This window comes from Perca fluviatilis, chromosome 5 (genome assembly GCF_010015445.1).
Source record: "Perca fluviatilis chromosome 5, GENO_Pfluv_1.0, whole genome shotgun sequence".
Taxonomy (NCBI): domain Eukaryota; kingdom Metazoa; phylum Chordata; class Actinopteri; order Perciformes; family Percidae; genus Perca; species Perca fluviatilis.
Window position 1 is genome coordinate 10,019,058 of NC_053116.1, and position 15,109 is coordinate 10,034,166.

Sequence of the window (15,109 nt, forward strand, 5' to 3'; positions counted from 1 at the left end):
TTGATATATTGGAAAACCAGTCAACAAACAGTTGCCTGTTTGCACATCCAGCAGTTACGGAGCATCATTAGCTTACTTCTAAAGTACCCCCTAGGGGGTACATGCATTTACATTTACATATCAGTCAGTGCGTAATTCCTAAATCCTAAAAACTATAATAATGAATGGATTTAGTGATTCTAAACATTTAAAATATAGCATTTAAATGTTTTTGTTTTAGACACTGACAACGCAGCGCTGTATTTTGTCTTTTTATATAGCAAGGTTTTTTTCTACTGAAAATGTTTTGTACTGGTCAGGGGGTACTTGGAATAAAAAGAAATTCAAAGGGGGTACATTATTAATAAATGTTTGAGGACCACTGACCTAGTGAATGTAAGTCCAATATCCACTCTACTTTTAGCTCTGTTTTGGTCTCTACCAACTTCTGTGGGAAATTTTAATTAATAATCATTCAAGATGCATGAAGTAAATGATAAAAACACACATGGTTTTGCATTTTCTGTATATCTTCCTATATTGATTCTGCATCTCTCAATCTGGTGCAATCCTTTTGTTTAGCTTCCCAGTGGATACAGATGAAATGCCATCTGAAGATATGAGCAAGCAGACAGCACTGTAGGAGAGCAGATTTGTGAGGAAGTTTAGCATGGCCAAGGATCATCTCCATTTAGCCATGAACCAGGCTTTGCTCTGCAGGATCCTTTTCGCTTCCCGGGGACTCTTCAGGCCGAGACAGCTGCCGCTCTGCGCTCAGCAGCTATAGAGCTGTGACCCTGAGCACCAAAACAGAGCTCACCTTCTGTACCAGACAAAAATATCATTAAAGATAGAAGGACTCATTTAGAGTATCATTCAAAGGGAAAGTTTGATTTTTAGAAGGAAAAAAAACTATTACTAACTATACTACTCACCCATGCAGAAAAGACTGCATCCATGCTAGCAGCTCTTTGAGGCTGATGTAGTAGGCACAGTGGTGCTTTGAAATAATGCTGACATCAGCATGCTAACATACTCACAATGCTAACATGCTGATATTTAGCAGGTCTACGGGCTGGTTATACTGGAAAATATGTGGTTTGGAAAGTGTTTATACCTGACCTGAATAGCCCCACTCAGAGTGAAAAGCCAGCCGCCTGCCCTCTGTGGAGAAGTTCCTCCTTTTTTGAAGGTACTGCTTGATTCCAGAGACATCCATTTCAGCACAATTCAACATAGATTTGTCTGACTCTCAATATGTAGAAAATAGGGTAAAATACGTAAAACACTAAGTTGTTATGCAGACAGTTTGTTTGGCAAAGGATGTGGAAACTTGCAATGTGAAACACATGACCTTAATCTGCAAAAAGGTTCGTAGCAACATCTGTTCATGCTATTCAATAGCAGCTCTGCCTGAAAGAAAATCAAAATTGATGGCCAAATCTCACCACCATCCTCCTTCCACTGATAACGAGCATGGAAGTCAGTCACACACTACACAGTAAGTGAAAATGCTCACATTAAAATGCCATCATAATGTATACAGAAAGAAAAAAACAACCCCACTAATTGTTAGGAACAACAAATCTGACAGAGAGAGATAGGCTGAGACGCCGTTGTCTCCACTGTTGTGCTGCTGTGTTTTTCTGGCAGTTTATTGCTTTCTGGGAGTATTTCAATGATGCATACCGAAGACAATTACCTCCCAATCATGCTGGGGAGAGAGAAAGAGAGAGTAGTAGGATGTGCTGCTAACAAGGCATTTAACAGCAGCAAATGAATGCACAGTGCACACAGTGAGCCTCCTCAAGTCTTCATTACTCATTCATGTACACTATTTGCCGAAAAATTGAGGAAATAGCATGGCATGCTACATCCTCTGTAATGACCTGACAATAACAACTCATCTAGACCACTGCGGATAAGTGTGAGCTGTACTCATGACATAGATACATAAATTAGCATGCATACTTTTTGCCTATAGTTTTGGACACAGGCTCAATATTTTCTTAAATCTTATTTGAATGTAAAAATGCTGAAAAACTAAACAGCCAAAGCCTCCATCTTTGAAATCATCAAGAGACCAAACTTGGAGCTGTTTCATTAATAATTAATAACCAGATGGATTTTCTTCAGGGACTTTAGCCGAGTGTCTTACATCCAAATTAAAATGTATTTTTTTTTTAACTCAGGGAAAAAACATAGTTACCTCCACCAGATATTCATTCAATGTCAGTGAAGCAGCTGTTGGATTTGAGTTTTTGTTGTATCACCAAGACAGTCTGGGCCCCCTCGTCTCATGCTTGGAAGAACTTTCCTCAGGAATAGTCCCAAATAAACAAGAATCATAAATGACATACTCTCCCTGAATTATATTGTATTTTTTCACAAGTTTTAGTTGGATTTGAAGTTGATCGTCATCAATATTTACTTTCATTTTGCTTTTGTCCCAACTCACAAAAACATGAAGGCTTACTCGTGAGGCAGGCTACATGGCTCTGAGCCTCCACAGCATATGCTCAGAGACATCTGAGCATATGCTGTGAAATTTAGGGGCTCCCGTAGTTATAGTTAGTGAGATTTGTTTCTAATCTGACTTTGAGGTTTGGCTATTCCCACAAGGCAACGTCAATGAAGGCAGTCCTTCCTTGAACTTGATTGGCTTTAATATGTAAAGAGAAGCCAGAGGGAGCCGCACATGTCAAATCAAGAAACTGCCTCAGCTTTTCCATTAGTCACAACACTGATGTCAGTTAAGGGTGTAGACAGAAACACAGAGTGCCAAACCAGAGCCGGCCCTAGACCTTTGGGGGCCCTATGCAAAATTTGGTTGGAGGCCCCTTTGACCATTTTAAGTAAGGCCTAAAGAAAAGCAATGACTACCTAATAACTATACGGTACATATTATTATTATTATATCTACTATGTTTGATGTCTAACAGAAAAAATGATGATACCACTGAGCTGAGAGCCAGTGCAAGACTAACACACACTGATGAACTTGCTGATTACAAATACTGATAAAGTGATTTTCACTGACCAAATATAAATTTTTAATTGACAACAGTTTAAGAGGCACACACACACACACATATATATATATATAATTTAAATTAAATAGAGCAAATAGAATAACATTTAAATAAAATATTATATAAAATAATAAATAGAACATTCAAATGTTGCAAAATAAACAAAAAAATAACATCTAAAACACCACAAACAAGATCAATAGTAACAATAATAATATATAACTGGCAGTTGTGACAGCCTCAGCTTTCGAGATCCTGTGTATTACAGTTTCTCTCATTGAATTGACCATCACAACTGTGCTCTGAAGCCACAACTCCATAACAGAAAGCATGGCAGAGGTACCTTCATTGAAGGTGGAGATGGCCATACTTGCTGCTGCCTCAAGCTTACTTTCCCCACAAAACAGTCCCCTCAGTCAGCCGATGGTGAAGCTAACTAACCAGGCTCCCATCAGCACTGGTTCATAACAACACAACAGAACTAAACTAATTATGAATCATTCAAAAGACCAATATTTAGAACATTGGAGAAAGCAAACAAAGTAGACTAAATTGTTATTAGACCACCAACTAGGTGAGACAGAGATGCATTTCCTCCTCCACCGGGAAAAACTATCTTCACTAAGAGAATTACACCTTGGAAAAATAGCCAAAAAAATAAAACTTCCCAAAGTTAACACCAGAAAAGAAGCCGGAAGTTCTCCTAGGAGAGGGAACAGCAGCTCTACTGACACCTAATATGGATCTGCCTGCCACAGCCTGAGCCTCACAACCACGTCACGTGACGATTCTGAACGAATCACGTTGTCAGAAGTTGGCATCAGCCAATGAGATTGCGCATTTTGAGTTAAATCCTCCCTTTTACTTTCACGATTGGTTGCTGATGAAAAGGAAATTACCATATTTGGATCAGACAGCATTGTAGAGGAGAGAGAGAGCTTTCCAACAGTATGGTCCTGTCCCAATACCCGCACTACGCCCTAAGGTCTTCCTCGAAGTGGACACTTGTTGAAAGTGCACTTAGGGGAGTAAGTGCGCAAGGGCTCGAAGCTGTGAAGAGCAGAATTGGGACAGTTTTGCACACGTCACTATATACGTCACCTCTATGTCACTTCTGTTTACAGGAGAGCAAACATGGCGCTGGCCGCAGTTGCGGTATTCGCATAGACAGTATATAATGGACCAATAGACCCCGTTGCTCTGGACAGAGACCAGTGAAGGCTATTAGAAGCACTTTTCCGGTGATGGCCAGCTTTACTGCGCAGCCTCCAACTGAGAGAATGTGACGTGAGCAACGTGTCTGAAAGTTGTAAGTCTTCTAGTGGCTGCGCTAAGAGAAATCTCAATCATTCCCAATCTTACAGATACGGAGAGTGTAGGTGTATGTAAGGAGATAACATGGGCACAGGCTAATTATTGCTAACTAACATGCTAGTTAACATTAGTAATTAAACCTAAACAGGTCATGTAAGTCGAAACTGCCTGAGAGCTTCTCCTGTAATTCCTCTACTGTGCGACAGTAAGTCACTTGGTTATGACACAATCGTTAGCCTATTTTTACAAAAACGTCTGCTACGGAGCCATAACGTGAGGTACAAGGTAATGGAGCCTTTTATACATTGTCGTGTTTCTTTGGAACTAAACAACGGACAAATAGAGTCTTCAAACATTTCTGATGTAAAGTTATTCGCAGTCAAGTGACGTAAAAAAAAATGGCGGTCAGCGGAATGCTAACAGGAGGTGATGGCCAGTTAGCAACAAAATGGCGCCATAGATGGCTCGAGTTCTGAAGCGAAGCTTACCCCCTTGGGTATTCGCAGTACTCCTGCTAAAATTGATTAGAACTCACCACCAGTTTATTACAAGAAGAATTAGGATCCGCAGGAGAAGAAGGCTTCTACACCGGATCCAAACATGTATGCTGATGCCCGACCAACAGGTAAATTAACTTTATTTCATTGAACGTTACGTTACGTTTATTTGGCTAATGTGTGTGTGCTGGTACTAATAGCTGTAACATGACACAATCATTTGAATGAAAAAATTTATATCTTTTTTTTTTTACTCTTAGCTACTAACCTTTCTGTCAATGTTGTTCATATTAAAATAGTTTGTGGCAAAGATAAATTGCAATAAAACCTAAACTATCGAGTGATGATACTAAGAGCTGTTCCTAATATTTTGTCAATTTGGTGAGTGTGTGTATCAAGAACAGCTCTCAGTATAGTTTACATCACCACCACCACCACAAGTGAGTGTCCAAAATGAAAATAGATAAACTCCCTCTAATAAATTATATTATAAAATTAGGGAATATGGCAAATGTGTGTATATATATCGCAATATGCATATCACAATGGCTTGCAATAACTGGGTTCATGAACAAAAGAGAGAGAGGAAATCACTCACCACTTTTGTAGCTTTAATAATAATTATTTCATTCATACAGTGAAAACTAAGCAGTATTTTATTTTTACATTTGATTATATAGTTTCTGTTGTTTAATAACCCAAATGTAGGATAACCTGAAACCCTAAACCTTGTGGTTTACACTGATGTTACACTACTGATGTTACGCTACAGTAAAACACTGATGTTCACTGTGAAAAGTTGTAGGGATGTTCTCATGTCAGAAAATTAATGTGAAACACATATGTAGGTAATATAAATTTAAATATATTTTAAAGATAATTTAATCTTTAAAGATTATATAAAATGAATGAATATTTTTTCATGTAGTGATCTCTTTTCCTAAATCTGTCATTCTAATTGCTTTTGTCTTTTTAAGTTTGGCAGACTGATCAGGTATGCCAGGCTGAATCATACCATGCCTGTCCTTCTGGTGTATGTTGTTGAGACGTTGGCGCGACCCGACTACCGCCTTTCAAGAAAATCAATGGATGGCTTGATGGATGTTCTGCACAGGCACCAGGACCATGGCTGGGGATCTTATTTGGAAGTCCTAATATTTGTGTATTGGCTTGCACATGGACTGTCTTACAGAGTCACTGCCCGGGCATTCTCTGTGCCAAAATCCACTGTGTGCCGTGTGGTGCACAGAATTGCTCACAAAATTATGGACATTGCAGGTAAAGTGATTTGCTATCCACATCATGATGAACTTGAAGAAGTCGGCCTGCGATTTGGACGCCTTGCTCGGCATACAGCATTTGACAAGGCTGTAGGGGCAATAGATGGATGCCATATTCGTATTAAGCCTCCAAATCATAACAAACAGGACTATTTTAATTACAAACAATTCTATTCTATCCAAATGCAAGCCATCTGTGACTCTCAGGGACGTTTCATCAACATCTTTGTTGGTTTTCCTGGCTCTGTACATGATACCCGTGTTCTAAAAAACAGCCCACTTTATGTCAATTCTGAGTACCCCCCACCTGGCTTTTTTCTTCTTGGTGATGGAGGATATCCCTACATACAGTCTCCCATAACCATCATCACACCCTACAAACTGCCACTTCAAGGAAGGGTCGAGGAACGCTTCAATCAAAGCCATGCACGTGCGCGTTCAATTATCGAACGAGCCTTTGGTATGATGAAGGCACGCTGGAGGGCAACACTCTTCAAAGCCTTAGAAGTAAAGGTTGGCTTCTGCACAGAGGTGGTAACTGCCTGTGCCTTCTTACACAATGTCTGCCTTACCCATGGTGATGTCCTGGAACCAGAGCCAGCTTATGATGCCTTACCACAACCACCAATACCAGATTCTGGACAGGAGACAAGTGGCAACCAGCTCGGGGGCGGACTTCACCGGCACGTATCTGCACCCCTTAATGTTCAAGGGCACCTTTTGGAACATGACTACACAATTTAATTAAAAGTACCTCATACTCCAACACACACATTTTTGTCACGAGTGTAGAATGTTACCAACTTAATTATTCCTTTGCTCTGACGTTGCACATCAACATGTACCTACCTATTTTGCTTGAAATTGTTTACTTACAGTTCTGTGTATATATTTTGTAAAATGAAAAATGTTGTCAATTACCTAGCATCTGTAAATATCAAATGTATCTGTCCTGAATATGTTAATACATCTATGGTTATAAGCCTACACTTGTACCTGGCGGTATTGTTCTGCATTGTCAGCTCATTTATTTTGTTATAAACTTGTCTTCAAGTACTTTGTTTCAGTAAAAAAAGTGATTTTTCTAAATGATAAATGTTTCTCTTTATTTGTGACACAGACTTTTACTGGTAAACAGAAATTATAATAATAAATAACAATAATAAATTTCGTTTATACAGAATTACAATTTTCCAAATGTCTTGTCCAAACCAAGCAATACAGCCAAAGTCCTCTGAAACTTTAAATATAAATTCCATCACTCAATGGTGGTGTTAACACAATGAGCACTTATGCAGGAACAGCAAACAAACAGAACATAACAGAACTTATTGACAGAAAGTTATTACTTCTCTGTCATGTGGTCAACCAGCTTTCCAAATAAATCTAGCATCCTGTCCATTTGCTGCTGAGACTTTTGGAGCCAAGCATTATCCCTTTCATTTTCTTCCTTCTGTGTTTTCTCTAGCCGCTCACAGAAGTCTTTAAGATAATCTACACTCTCACTCTTTCTCTTTCCTGGTCTGACATCAGTTGACGTACCTGGTTGATCACTCTGGGGGTCTGTGGAGTTTCCTGCTTGGAGGTCTGCTGTCTCTGCTCCTGTCTCTGTTGGAGAATTTGCTTCATCCTCAACCTCACTGACAGGTGTCTGGGGTCTCTCTACGCTGCTGTTTCCGGATGAGAACAGATATACTGGCCTGACTGAGGGTCTCTGGCCAATGGCTTCATGCATAGCTGCATAGAAATCCACGAGGCAGCAGTGACCTCTCCTGCATCTGTCCCTGACCCAGTTTTTGGCAGTGTTAAGTCCTTAATAGTTATGAAGGGGGAAATTAACATTATTTACATGGGTTTATATTCTTATTATACATGGGTTTATATCCTATATTGTATTGGTTTATATTACCAATACAATATAAGCATTACAAAACACGTGAAAGTGCAGTTACCTTGTACTTTTTCTTTAGGTTTTCCCACTTTTTTTTACACTGCTGCTGGGTCACTTTCCCCTCTAGACCCATAATTTTGATAATTTCCCTGAAAGACACACACATTCATCCATTAGATGAGCAACAAACTTGTCTGAACTTGTCTCTGCTCATGTTAGGGCCATGTTAACTTACTCATATCCCTGGCTAGAGGCATTTCTGTGCCCCGTGAATAGCCGCTCATTCTCTGCCCTGAACTTTATAAAACTGAATGTCAGCTCGTCGGACCCTGACAAAAAGAATGTGAAATCATTGTATCATCATGTATTATGTTATGTATCGCTCGTATCGCTCATATTCTGATTAAAAAAAACTATTTTCACTTACACTTAAAAATAAATTTCTTCTCCATTTTGGTTTTCCTCTGGTTTCCTTGGTTTTCCTCTTCCAAATAGTATAATTCCGAAATATTTCTTCCTTTTTCTTCTTTTTTTTCCCGGCGTCCGACCATAGCAACCGTTTTGCTCCCCCATTGGCTAGCTGTTCGAAACGTCACGACACTACAAGGATTCTGGGTAATACTCTAAAGCAAAGTGAGGTCTGATGCGGACTTGCAAAAAGGGTGCATTAAGTGCGCTCATGAGCACCCCTGGAGAACACCATTAGAGGATCGGGACACTCTACGGTCTTGCACCCCTTAGCGAGAACGCGCATTGAGGGGCACAAGGGCGCAAGTGCGGGTATTGGGACAGGAACTATATTATGTCATGACGGGGCAGACAGCGATCGCGGAGCAGTGGGATGATTTAGAACGGCAACTAGCTAGCAGTGACTCTAGGGGGCCCTCTGCTGGCCACGGGGCCCTTTGCAATTGCAAAGGTCGCTTAGTGGCTGGGCCGGCTCTGTGCCAAACACTGAAATACTGTAGATGTCTGTAACATAAATGTATATGTTTTAAAACATATAAATGTTGTTGAATGTTAAATTGATGTTTACATGTGAAACGTATAAATTAGCTTAGCTAGTTATCTTGAGATAAAGCCTGGGAGAAGAGGAAAAAAAAGCTCTTTACCAAGATGATCGGTAGATATTTGTTTGTGTAGTTTTTATTTAAATGTTTTCTGTTATTCATGCATTTGTCTACACAATTTGTATATGCGAGACTGGAAGATGTCTGTCAAATAGTGGTGTCTTGTAATCCCATTTGGGATGGGCCAGAAATAAAATAAAACTAAAACTAACTAAAACTATAAAACTGATAATTTACACAGAGATACAAAAGACCACTTTCATTTGACAGACTATTACACTTCAGTGGATATCGATAGTTAAAATATAAACCTTTTTAAAACACACCAGAAGATGTAATTTGGTGCTTTAGTGGAGATGTGAAAAATTAATTTACTGTCCAGATAATGAACAGGACACCCAGTTAATATTATTTAATTTGATTAGCCATACTTTGCCCTTGTCAGCTATTGTAATCAGTGGATTAGCCTGTGTGTGCTAGTCTGAGGTTGGAAAGTCCTGGAAAGCTATTACTTAGTATGGAGGCTCTGTGTCAGCCCACTCCAGAATAAATTGGATCCGAAGGATTTACGGCATACCTGATTGCAGCGACTTGGGGGTAATGAGAACCTTTTAAAATGAGATTGCCTTTGGGTGGGGGCATCGCCGGAGGGCCCTAACCTCTGCCCCCATCCCCCATGCAGCTCTAACAACACTGCAGATGTTTTCCTGCTCCCACTCTTTAGCTGGAATAAGCACACATGCCTGTCAGGGCCACCCAGAGAGCGAGACCCAGACCCGACTTCCATTCTGTCGGCCTGCTGTAAATTCGGCAGCAGTCATATCAGCGCCTGACAGCGGCTGTGGCTCAGCTAATCTCTTGAAGCTTTAAACAATGCGGTTGTCAGAGGCAGGCCCCGCCAAGCCCCTCAGCTAAGCTGAGCCTCAGAGTGGCAAATGATCCCCAGCAGAACTCGTCTTTCTGTTCTGCTGTGTTGCAGCCAGATGTGCAGTGCAGAAATGTGTGGAAATGCTTGAAGCAGGTCAACTGCATCAAACGAAACCTCCTTCCTTCATCTTTTAGCCAAAGCTGTGTGGCTCGAGGGATGGTCCGTCAGTCAGTCCAACACTTTGGTCCAGACTGAAATATCTCAACAACTATGAATGGATTGCCATGAATTTTTTTTACAGACATTCAGAGTTCCCAGAGGACTAATCCTAATGACTGTGGTGATCCCCTGACGTTTTTCTTTAGCACCACCATGAGGTTGACATTTATGGTTTTAAAGAGTGTTTTTGCTGTCTACATTGAGGAGGTGTGTTTTAACTTGTGCCTCCTGTTTACAGGTTACTAATTAGAGTAACTCAGCTCACCTGGGTCTGGTGTGCTGAGGCCTCTTAAACTGCAGTATCCTCTGTCTCTCCCACTCCCTGCTGTCTCCACAGGCACACTGAGGTTTGGCTTGGTTAAGGTATGTTCTCCTAGGTTTGCTTTTTGCTGAGTTTACACTTGACAACACCAACACCCACTCACTCATGCACACCCTACACAGCTGTTTCCACTTACTTCCACATCTTATTCTGTATATTGTAGATTTGGTCTAATTTGGTTCCATTTGGTTTAATAAAGTATTGTTTATACATTCAACATGGTGTTGTCTCCCTCTTTGTTATGACCAACTGAGCCAGGTCATGACAAGAGGAACTACACAGTTTTTTTTTTTTAGCTTAATTTTCCTTAACTGAACAGCTTCTGAGTCATTGGAATGGTTATATGACTTTTTTTTCGAGTTGAATGGTGGCTGTCTTGCTCCCCCCCCCCCCTAGCGCCTGTGAGTGGAAAAACCACCCTTGCAACTTTCGGCCGGCGAGCCACGGCCTCAGCGTCAGGAAGTATCGTGTGAAATCAGGTCTCTCGATGTAACTAATGCTTCACGGCATTGCACGCGTACAGGAACCGACTAGCTATAAGAACAAGGTAGCGATGGCGTTTTTCACACTATCGTCATGGCTAAGCCGGAAAAAGAAGCAGAAAGCTAGGAAAGCATTGTCGGAGGAACAGAGAAGGAGGAAATGGCAGACTGACCGAGCGAGGAGTCAGTCATTTGTTCCGAAGCTGTAGGGCGAGCTCTATAGAGAAACCTGCGAGCAAAAAGCCAAAACTGCATAGCGTCCCTTCAAGTGAAATGTCTCCATAATTGAGTGGATTGCCATGACATTTAATACAATTATTCATGATCCCCAGTGGATGAATCCTGGTGACTTCAGGGTTACATTGACTTTTCATCTAGTACTATCATCGGGTCAATGTTCTCACTTCTCCAGTGGAATATCCCAACAGTTGCCAGAAAAACTGGCACAACATTTTGTGCAGGCATCCAGGGTTCCCAGAGGATGTATCCTAATGATTTTAATAATCCCCTGAATTTTCCTGTAGCGCTGGCAGAAGGTTGATGTTTTAAATATGTCAACAACTATTGCATGGATTAACATGAAATCTGGTTCAGACATACTGTATGTAGATGTTCCTCCCGCTATGCAATTGTAAAAACTTTGGTGATAGCTTAACTTTTCATCCCCATCAGTTGTTTATGATAAAATACCTGCAAAACTAATGACATTCAGCCTCAGCTGTACTTTGTATTTCTTGCTAATTAGCAAGTGTTAGCTAACACTAAACAAAGATGTTGAATATGGAAACCCTGCAAAGCATCAGAATGTTAGCATTGTCACTGAGTTTATAAGTAGAATTTAGCCCAAAGCACCACTGTGCTTCAGTATGGCCTCACAGAGCTGCTAGCATGGCTGTAGTGTTGTTTCAAAATGTATGCACTTATTTATCAGGCCACATCGTAATTCATGTGTTGTTCCTCCTTGAATATGAAGCACATGTTTTTCCCCTCTTCCTTTCTCTCTTCTATATCAACACAGTGAAGGTTATTGGGGAGGCAGGCTGCAGATTAGATACCAAAGCCATTATAAATCACATGGGCAGGATCAGTAGAGAGGAAGGCTACGGTGTAAATTTTCCAGTGTGAAAGCATTGCCTCCCACACTTGACACAGTTAATCAGGAAGCTCTCACTGACGTCCATAAATAGCCCCACATTAGTCAGTTCACACCGCCTCAGCATTCTGCGTGAGATGCATGTGGACAACACTACTGTGACTTCATAATAAAACGTAGGAGTGTCCACACGCTGAGGCCATGCACTGGTAAAGTCAGTTTCAAACTTGACTGAATTCATTAGGCTTGTGCTATTTCTGAATGCTGTTGTAGAGGGCTGCCTCACATTCTGACCCTCTGTAAGGGAAATGAAAACTGGCTGATGGAATGAAGATTTTTGTCCTCAGGGAGCTTGGTGAGATAGAATATTTGGCGCCGTTTTGTTCATGACACTGTTTTCATTTAACAATATCGGACTCTCACAGCGAGGTGCAGACCATTGTTATCTAGTCTTCATCAGAGTGGTGTCTGACAGTTGTCAGGCGGCTTATAGATCACTACGTCTACTAAGTATACAAAATCACATAATTATCATCTTCTTTTAACACTTCAAAATAAGCAACAACAAACAGACCAGACTTACTCCTGAATATCTCCTAAATATCCTACTGGATACAGACATTCACATGAATTTGAATATATACAGTGCCTTGCGAAAGTATTCGGCCCCCTTGAACTTTTCGACCTTTTGCCACATTTCAGGCCTCAAACATAAAGATATAAAACTGTAATTTTTTGTGAAGAATCAACAACAAGTGGGACACAATCATGAATTGGAACGAAATTTATTGGATATTTCAAACCTTCTAAACAAATAAAAAACTGAAATATTGGGCGTGCAAAATTATTCAGCCCCCTTAAGTTAATACTTTGTAAGCGCCACCTTTTGCTGCGATTACAGCTGTAAGTCGCTTGGGGTATGTCTCTATCAGTTTTGCACATCGAGACTGACATTTTTGCGCATTCCTCCTTGCAAAACAGCTCGAGCTCAGTGAGGTTGGATGGAGAGCGTTTGTGAACAGCAGTTTTCAGTTCTTTCCACAGATTCTTGATTGGATTCAGGTCTGGACTTTGACTTGGCCATTCTAACACCTGGATATGTTTATTTGTGAACCATTCCATTGTAGATTTTGCTTTATGTTTTGGATCATTGTCTTGTTGGAAGACAAATCTCCGTCCCAGTCTCAGGTCTTTTGCAGACTCCATCAGGTTTTCTTCCAGAATGGTCCTGTATTTGGCTCCATCCATCTTCCCATCAATTTGAACCATCTTCCCTGTCCCTGCTGAAGAAAATCAGGCCCAAACCATGATGCTGCCACCACCATGTTTGACAGTGGGGATGGTGTGTTCAGGGTGATGAGCTGTGTTGCTTTTACGCCAAACATAACGTTTTGCATTGTTGCCAAAATGTTCGATTTTGGTTTCATCTGACCACAGCACCTTCTTCCACATGTTTGGTGTGTCTCCCAGGTGGCTTTTGGCAAACTTTAAACAACACTTTTTATGGATATCTTTAAGAAATGGCTTTCTTCTTGCCACTCTTCCATAAAGGCCAGATTTGTGCAGTATACGACTGATTGTTGTCCTATGGACAGAGTCTCCCACCTCAGCTGTAGATCTCTGCAGTTCATCCAGAGTGATCATGGGCCTCTTGGCTGCATCTCTGATCAGTCTTCTCATTGTATGAGCTGAAAGTTTAGAGGGGACGGCCGGTGTCCGTAGATTTGTAGTGGTCTGATACTCCTTCCATTTCAATATTATCGCTTGCACAGTGCTCCTTGGGATGTTATTAAGCTGGGAAATCTTTTTGTATCCAAATCCGGCTTTAAACTTCTCCACAACAGTATCTCGGACCTGCCTGGTGTGTTCCTTGTTCTTCATGATGCTCTCTGCGCTTTAAACAGACCTCTGAGACTATCACAGAGCAGGTGCATTTATACGGAGACTTGATTACACACAGCTGGATTCTATTTATCATCATTAGTCATTTAGGTCAACATTGGATCATTCAGAGATCCTCACTGAACTTCTGGAGAGAGTTTGCTGCACTGAAAGTAAAGGGGCTGAATAATTTTGCACGCCCACTTTTTCAGTTTTTTATTTGTTAAAAAAGTTTGAAATAGCCAATGAATACTTTCGCAAGGCTATCTATCTATTATCTATCTATCTATCTATCTATCTATCTATCTATCTATCTATCTATCTATCTATCTATCTATCTATCTATCATAAATACAGTAGTATCTATGGTGATCTGTATTTCTATGGTCACACTACGAGCGACAAAGCAACAGGCTACAAGTCATTTTCAATGGAAGCCGGTGACATGAAGCTTCAAACTGACACCTGACACTTGTTGCTGCATGACGGGCTTGATGCGCTACAAATCAAAGTTGACCAATCATATGTCTCCACCAGTCCCCTGCTCTCCATCTAAAAGATAAAAGAAAAACATATTTATTTCCCAGTGTTATTTATCCCTAATCTTTTTATTTTTTAAACTGTCATTAAACCTTTGAAATAGCATCATTTGCTGCAGCAGTCCCTTCATATTTCAACTTTATCTGATTTGTAAAACTTCCTTTATCGTTATCGGTTTTAGAATTAAATAATCTCTTGCAATGATAAAATGTCATTCAGTTTCCACTGGGTATTACGGTGATTGACATCTCTGTGCCGAGTTACAGTAATCGCCTAAAAGAGGACGGATGGATGGCGGCTGTGCAAATGTCAATTAGATATTGCCTGTCGGAGATGAGACTTAATATTCTCCTCACAGAGGAGTCCTCATGGGGCAGTCTGGACTGGAAAGTAATAAGTAAGCAAAGCTCTAATTGTTTCATACACAGTCAGGTTTTATGAACCCTTCCTTCCTCGGAGCCGCTCAAACCCCAAAGTGCTTAAAAATCCGCCTCTACAAAACACATCTTAAACTTCTGTTTGACTCGAGATCAGACGCACAGCTTCAGTCCAGACAAGCATGCAGTATTTCTCATCCACCGAGGGCAGCGCCGCTTTGAATAATATATGGCAGAAGGTTTTGGGACTTCATACATTATAAT

At 40.6% G+C, this 15,109-nt stretch overlaps 1 protein-coding gene across 2 annotated transcripts in view; it reads left to right on the top strand.

The window, feature by feature from the left end:
* The first annotated feature begins 4,282 nt into the window (after positions 1-4,282).
* LOC120558778 (trypsin) overlaps positions 4,283-15,109 on the top strand; it is a 93,496-nt gene continuing 82,669 nt past the window's right edge. The window contains exon 1 of one of the 2 annotated variants that reach the window (XM_039800012.1): positions 4,283-4,320. The gene's annotated coding sequence lies outside the window, so the exon portion shown is untranslated. Of the gene's footprint in view, positions 4,321-10,474; positions 10,514-15,109 lie in introns of those variants that run through there. The other variant, XM_039800009.1, reaches the window with a different exon arrangement.